We start from the raw sequence: 7426 nt of genomic DNA on the forward strand, positions 1-7426 counted from the left end.
ATTATTCCCATCCTCTCCCCATCAGATATGGTTTCTTAATGAATTCTTAATGAATTCTCAATAATTAATAGCATTAAATATCAAATTCACTCTTTTATCTTTATCTTTCCCTTTAACTCTGAACTAACATATTGATTCCAAAGTTTATGTAAATTATGAATTCACAGTCTAATTTTCAATATCTTGATCTATTCAAATTAAATGAAGGTTATTTCTCTGTTTTCAGTCATTCTCTGTTAGAAACCTATTGTGGCCTTCACATTCAAATAACAATGATGTCCCCAATGGTTTCTCAAACTAAAATTTCTTCTTCTTTTTTAAATGGGCCAATTCAGACATTTGCTCTTTGGTCACACTTAGGGTCCAGCTTGTCCAGGCATCCATTTTCTCCCTTGAGACCCTTTTTTCCCAACCATATCTATTTACTGAGTATTGATGGCTAAATTCATAGAGTTAGGTCTAAAGATGCTCTAACTTACCAAAATCACATGAACTCAAATTGCTTCTAGCAAAGGTCATTATTTTGGAAGGAGTACCATTTTGTGTTTTCTTTGTTTCCTCCTGCTATGGACTTGTATTAGACCAGTCCTACACTGTTCTACCTAAGAAATGCTCAGTCTGCACATTAGGAATAAGTTCTATTAGTTTCAAACATCAACATTTCTATGTTCCACCATACACCTTTCCTGAGTGATTTCACCAACTTCAATGAATTTGAATACTGTACACCTGTTAGCAACAATGCCATCTGTACTCCTGACCTCTCTCTTTAAACTTGCACACCTTCATCGATTCGCTTTCTTGATTTGTTATTTCTTTTTTTGTCTTTCTCTTGCATTGCACTGTCTGTTTTGTCACACTCAGCAAATAGATATTGGATTTATCATCTAAGAACCTTATCCCTTTGTCCCACATATTTAATCAGTCATTAAAATCTAGTAATTCTGCAGTAGAAATTTCTCTTGAGTTCTTTCTTTGTTCTTCCTGCTCATCCTGGCTCAGTTCAAAGTCTGACATTTAGAATAGTATTAGACTCTAGGTCTAAACTACAAGCCAAGTGCAAATTATAAAGATGATAATAATATAACTTTATGCTTAATTAGAATATTTTCTCAGCTCTCCACTGCCTGCATTAAAAGTTTTCACATGCATTATTTTGGAGAAGAATAATACCAAACATTAAATTTATGAAAATACCTCTTTATGACATTTTTCCAACAGAACTTACAAGAAAATGGCCTTAGCCATTTACAAGTGTCCCATTGGTATTTACCACAGAAGGCAAAGGCGGGAACCTGACCAATGAAGGGAGCTGTGTTCAGAAAAGTTGAATGTGGCAGTCATGAGCCTTTTTTCTGACAATAATGCATATTTTGGGGTATTTTATGCTCTGTGGTTTAAAAGAAAAAATATGGCTGCTAAGCAAATTGTTGGGAATGATAGAGAATTATGTATTCTGGATCCTGAGGTACAGATGCTGGAGCAATCTCAACTCAGTCTTCAAGAGGCCACTTGTTCTGAGAAAAACTTGTGAACCCCATTTCTACAAAGGTAATTTTTAAATTTTAATTTGTCTAATTTTTTTCTTGGTAAACATTGAAGTTATTTTATCTTGGAGTATAAGATTATTTTGAATTCTGCTTATTTTTTTTAAATATTTTAATAAAAAACTGCTCTAAATTAATATAGATAAGGAGAGTCTTAGATTTACAGAACTTTTGTATGATTATATTTATCAGCATAAATTTTCAGGCACTTCTGCCTGAATGGATTGATTTTCTTTTTGCTGACTGTACTATAAACATGGCCTAATCAACTTTGGAAGTAGATATTTAATTTAGAAGAACTTGTTTTCAGAAAAAAAAGGAGTGGTAAAGGAAATAAATAAAAGAAAAAAAGAAATCAATGAAATTAAAAATGCTATATTAGATATAAGATTTCCAAGGATGGGGGCTGAAGAGATGGCTCAGCAGTTAAGAACACTGGTTGTTCTTACAGAAGACCCAGGTTTGAATCCCAGCACCCATATGGCAGCTAATAACTCTCTGTAACTCCAGTCCCGAGGGATCCAACAGCTTTTTTTGACCTCCATGGGCATTGCACGACATGGGTGTACTTACCTACATGCAGACAATACACGCATACACGTAAAATAAAAATAAAAATAAAATGAAAAAAGGATTTCCAAGGATGGACCAAACATTCTATAAAAGACTACAAAGGTTGAGCCAAAGGCATAGGCATTGCTACATTCCAAAGATTTTCATTTCTATTGAAAATACATGCTAATTTTTTAGTGTTTATTACTTTTTCTTAACAATTGCAGTTAATTTTAGGAAAATGAAAGCATAGGAACAAAATAGTTATTCAGGAAATTTTCTTTTTTCATGAAATTTTCTTGGACATACAGATATGGATATTGTATAGGCCATCTGAATAAAAGAAGTTTCCACTTAGTATTTCATTTTTGAATTTAAAATTCCCTAGTGGAAAAGTTGCTTTAGTACCTTTAATAAGTTAGTCCAAATTTTAGAATTTAGTAAAGGTTGTTGACTGCCTCATCCTTGTCTTCTTAGAATACTCAAAAACTGGAGATGTATTAGAAAACCGTTGGGAAATTTTGCAAAGAACAAAATAGTGCCTGTGAAAGAGGTGATCAAGATCCCATTTCCTTTTTTTTTTTTTTTTTTTTTGAGGAAATACCAACAGAGATTAGTAGACAGGAAGGAAAGGTTACAAGTTTCTCATGGTGGGGGTGGTCTCATCCTTCAAGATTAAGAATTGACAGTGGCAGCCAGACACAATGCCAGGGCCCAGGCTGCTGTGGGGAATCACAAATTATAGAAGTCAAACATATGTTTAAATCCCTGGTTCATTTGCCCAGTCTTGAGCCCATACTTTGTTTTTCATAGCCATGTACAAATAAGTTTTAGTGTAAAAGTAGGAGTCCAGGTATCTGAATGTACAGAGGTTGGGGTTTGTGTGAAGAAATGGCTTAGCAGTTAAGAACACATGCTGTTCTTCCAGAAGACCCGGATTTGAGTCCCAGAACCTACATGGCAGCTAACAACTGCCTTTAACTCTGGTTCCAGGGGATGTATTAAGATGGATCCATGTTTATTTATAGTAGTAAAAATAAATATACATATAAATCATGTTAAATTAAAAAAAAAAAAAAGAATGGGAAGGGAAGAACAGAAGCTCAACTAATTTTTCCTCTTCTCCCGGGGTTCCCTTGGAAAGGTCTTGCGAGTTAAGCAGCAACATTAAGAGACTTGCATAGAACTGGATAGGAATTAGGGGAAATATTCTTCATATACTGTAATGACCCTAGCTCATTTCTTTCTCTTTTAGGTATATGAAAGAGTACTATCCTGTACATCAACATTCTGTGGCAGTCGTATTTTCAAGAGAGTGCTTGGGTGCTGTTGATAGTGGTACATGATTCGAGATTTCCCATTGATCACCTTTAGTGTTTCAGCTTGGTGACACCTGCTCCAGACCAGCTGAACAACATGTCATGTGAGCATAGTGTCCTCCAGCAGCAAGATGTAGCTCCTGAAAGTGATAATTCCTCTAAATCAGAAACAAAGAAGTCCGAGTTATAAGATTAACACCAAAACATCACATTCCTTTCTTAAATATAAGAAACACATTCTTGGCAGGATGTGGTAATGCATACTGGTAATATCAGCACTTGGGAGGTAGAGGCAAGTAGTTTCAGGTCATCTTGAGATACATAGCAAGGCCTGCCTGGGTTACAGTAAGTAGATCTTGTCTCAAAACACACACATACACACACACACACCAAACAAACAAACAAACAAATAAAGCCAAAACAACCCCAGCAATGTATCCTTTTGGTTTCTCAAGCTTGTAAGGGTGGACATAAGAGCCAAGAACATATTCTCATAAGATGGGAGTTACTATTGTACAGAACGATTCTGCATATGTAGTCTTCTGGGAGGCTTACCTCAGTAAAACATGCTGAAGAAAAAAACGATGTATTTTTTCACTTATATGAATAAATTATGCCCATTTGACCACTACAATTGTGAGATATGGGTAATAAAATAATTAGCAACATTTAAGATAGAATATAGTTAAAACTAGAAAATGACATCAGAATTCTGAAAATCAGTCTACCTATCAATATTATTTTATACATGATTTACTTTTTATAATTTTGTGCTTGAAACTATTTGTACTTCTCTATACCATGTATTCCATCAGCAAACATGATTTTTCCATTAAAAACATTAACATTAACATTTACATTGGGACTGCCTGGCATGGTGGTGCACACTTTTAATTTCAACATTCAGGAGACAGAAACAGGAGGACGTCTGTGAGAGGCAGGCCAACCTGGTCTACATAGAGAGTTCCAGGCCAGCTGGGGTAGAGGAAGACCCTGTCACAAACAAACAAACAAACAAACAAACAAAATTTACAATGAGGTTTGGGAATATAGTTTAGAGCTAGAACATGGCCTAGGAAGAACAAGGCCCGAGGCTTAATCTCTAGCACTGATAACAAGCAAAACAAAAGGGGGGCCAGTAAGTAAAGACAATAGAAAAAAATTGATTTTTGCTTATTTATTTCAGTATATGTTCTAAAACAAGATATGGAGTTGCATCCAAAAATAATGAATTTTTAACAAACTATCCACTGTGCCTCATCTTTAAGATCACCCTTTGGATTGCCTGTGAATATATAATGTTAATATTTGCCCCTAATTGTACTTGTATCTGAAAAGGTCAGGTGTCCTCCATCACTTTCCACTCCGTGTGATAACGCAAACAGCCAAATGTGGGAATGTGGTGTGCTTGTCCACAGATGACTATTATACTTTACTTTTGACATCTCTGTTCAGAGAGAAGTATAAAATGTTACCTGCAGCTTCTGACAAGAATGTGTGTTATCCAGCAGCTCTGGGAAGGAATTTAGGGCACTTTCTACTAAGCCACAGTCAAGCTGTGTTAGTCACATTCACACGAAGTCACTTCCCACTTGAATAGCAATACAATGGAACCAAGAGAAGAACAAATCCCTTTTGCCTTTGGTCTTAGAGTTAATAAAGGAAAAGAAAATAAAATTTCCTGTTCAATTCTGTTGAACAAAGATCAAGTAAGGAAGGCTAATCTTGTTTTCTAGACTTTAACTCTTATTTTATTCTTCACATTTTGCCTGAGAGTGTCTTAAAAAGAAAATGTGACTCTTTAATGATACAAGTATAATGGCCCTGAATATATCCAATAATTGTATGTAGTTGTTTAGAAAAAGTGAATATTGCAATGTTGAAGGCCTTTCTTTCACATGGCATTGATAAGCATAAATAAGGCACAACATTTTAGTTGCAAATTCAGTTCAATGTAATCACACAAATTATCAAATGACAACAAGGATAAGTAGAAATGTGAGGGGAAAAAAAGGTGTTCAGAACGAAAATGGGAAATACTGTGCTGTCTTGAGATATATTGCTTGGGACTGGAGAGATGACTCAATGGTTAAGAGTACTCTCTGCTTTGAGAGGACCCTGCTTTGATTTCTAGCACCCGCAAAGCAGCTAACAACCAGAGGATCTGATGGCCTCTCCTGACCTCTGCAGGCATTACACAACATGGGTGCACCTACCTACATGCAAGCAATATAGTCATACACATTAAAAAATTAATAAAGAAAAAAGAAAAAAAATGATTTATTGATATTAATGGTATCCTAAGGGCTCATTTTTGCTAATCAAGTTTGTAGGGAAGCATCTTATTACTGACTTAGGGTTTCTAGAGCCTACGTTAGTAACCCAGTACTCCCAGTTATAGGGATATACCACCAGACTGCCTAGAAGTCAGCAGGGTAAATCAGAATTTACATTGCATTGAGCACTAGAGAGGACCTTGTTTTCTCTTCTGGACTACATACCTTTCTAAGCCACCTGGATAAAGAGAATTTTCTGTGCTTTAATAAAAGATCAATGTAGTCACTTTCATTGTTTGTATGTTTTGAAGCAGTGTCTCACTGATCAGCTCAGGCTGTCATAAAACTCATGAGCTTCCTACCTGGCCACCCCTAGTACAGAATTATAAGTGCAAGTGCAACTACAGCTGTTGATAAATGCTATCTTTATCTTAAAGATGAATGGTAAAAGGAGAATAGGAATAAGATCAGAGGCTTGGATTAAACATTCCTGAAGGTGAAGCAGAAGACTGTCTGCCTGGTTTCCATGCACAAGAGGGTGTTATTTGTTTGCTCACTTTAGAGAGTGGGGGGCCACTAAATCTTGACATACAGAATGCTTCTGTAACACAGCGAAACAATTCAAAACTGGGTTCAGCTACTGGAATTTGAATTTCAACTCTCACTTGCCAGGTACTTAACATTTTTTTTTTTTTTTTTTGCTCTTCAGTTATGTTTTCTATATATTTAAATTCATTATCATAGAATCAAATTTTAAACTGTTTAACAGTCTGTACTTAAATATCTTATCACAGAACTAAATCTTAAGCTGTTTTAAATTAATAAAACATAAAGTTCTTAATAAATTGCCTGGTACAAAAAGCTTTCCACGTGTTAAGTAAAAATACAGTTTAGAGCCCAGTGTGGTGGCGTACCCCTTCAATCCCAGAACTCACACTCCAGAGGCAGAGACTGGGGATCTCTATGAATTTGATGCCAACCTGGTCAAGTTCCAGGCCAGGTGGAGCTACAGGGAGACCTTGTCTCAAGACAGAAAAACAAACCAAAAATTTAAATAAAAAATGCACAACCTCATGTCTTCTAGAACTCAAGTGGTAGATTTGAACTTTACTGATTCTGTTTGGACCTAATTCTGACTGAAGTCCAGTGGTTGTGATCAGGTTAGTGTTTTGAATGGGTTGGCACATGCTCTGAGTGTGGAGTTGACTTGACTGTAAAGGGTAGGTAATTTGGGATGTAGGAACTAATCACTGAGAAATTCAGCTCAGAGTAAGATTCAAAGTGAGACTGTATAAAACCAAATGTGACGGTTAACCTCAGTTCTCTCCTTGATGAGATGGAGAATCACATGGGAGAAAAGCCTCTGATTATGCTTATAAGGGGTTATTATTATTATTATTATTATCATTACTATTATTATATTTTTTGAGACAGGGTCTTCCTGCCCCAGCTGGCCTGGAACTCACTATGTAGACTAGGCAGTTCTTGAACTCACAGAGATCTGCCTGCCTCTGCCTCCCAAGTGCTAGGACTCCAGGCATGTGCCACCACGCCCGGCTTATAGGGGATTATTTTAATTAGGTTAATTAAGGTGGGGAGGCCTGCCTACTCTGTGTGGGACCATGCCCTAAACTGAGATTATGGACTATATTAAGAGGAAAAGTGTATTGAGCACAAGCATTCATTGCTTTCTTTTTCCTAGCTTAGGATACAATGTGACCAGCTGACTCCA

At 36.2% G+C, this 7426-nt stretch overlaps 1 long non-coding RNA gene across 1 annotated transcript; it reads left to right on the forward strand.

The window, feature by feature from the left end:
* The first annotated feature begins 908 nt into the window (after nt 1-908).
* On the forward strand, nt 909-3985 carry LOC115072697. Its single transcript, XR_003851727.1, has 2 exons — nt 909-1551; nt 3355-3985. It is a non-coding gene; the product is annotated as an uncharacterized LOC115072697 (long non-coding RNA).
* Nucleotides 3986-7426: the final 3441 nt, after the last annotated feature.

This window comes from Nannospalax galili, unplaced genomic scaffold (assembly GCF_000622305.1).
Source record: "Nannospalax galili isolate Female #2095 unplaced genomic scaffold, S.galili_v1.0 scaffold461, whole genome shotgun sequence".
Taxonomy (NCBI): domain Eukaryota; kingdom Metazoa; phylum Chordata; class Mammalia; order Rodentia; family Spalacidae; genus Nannospalax; species Nannospalax galili.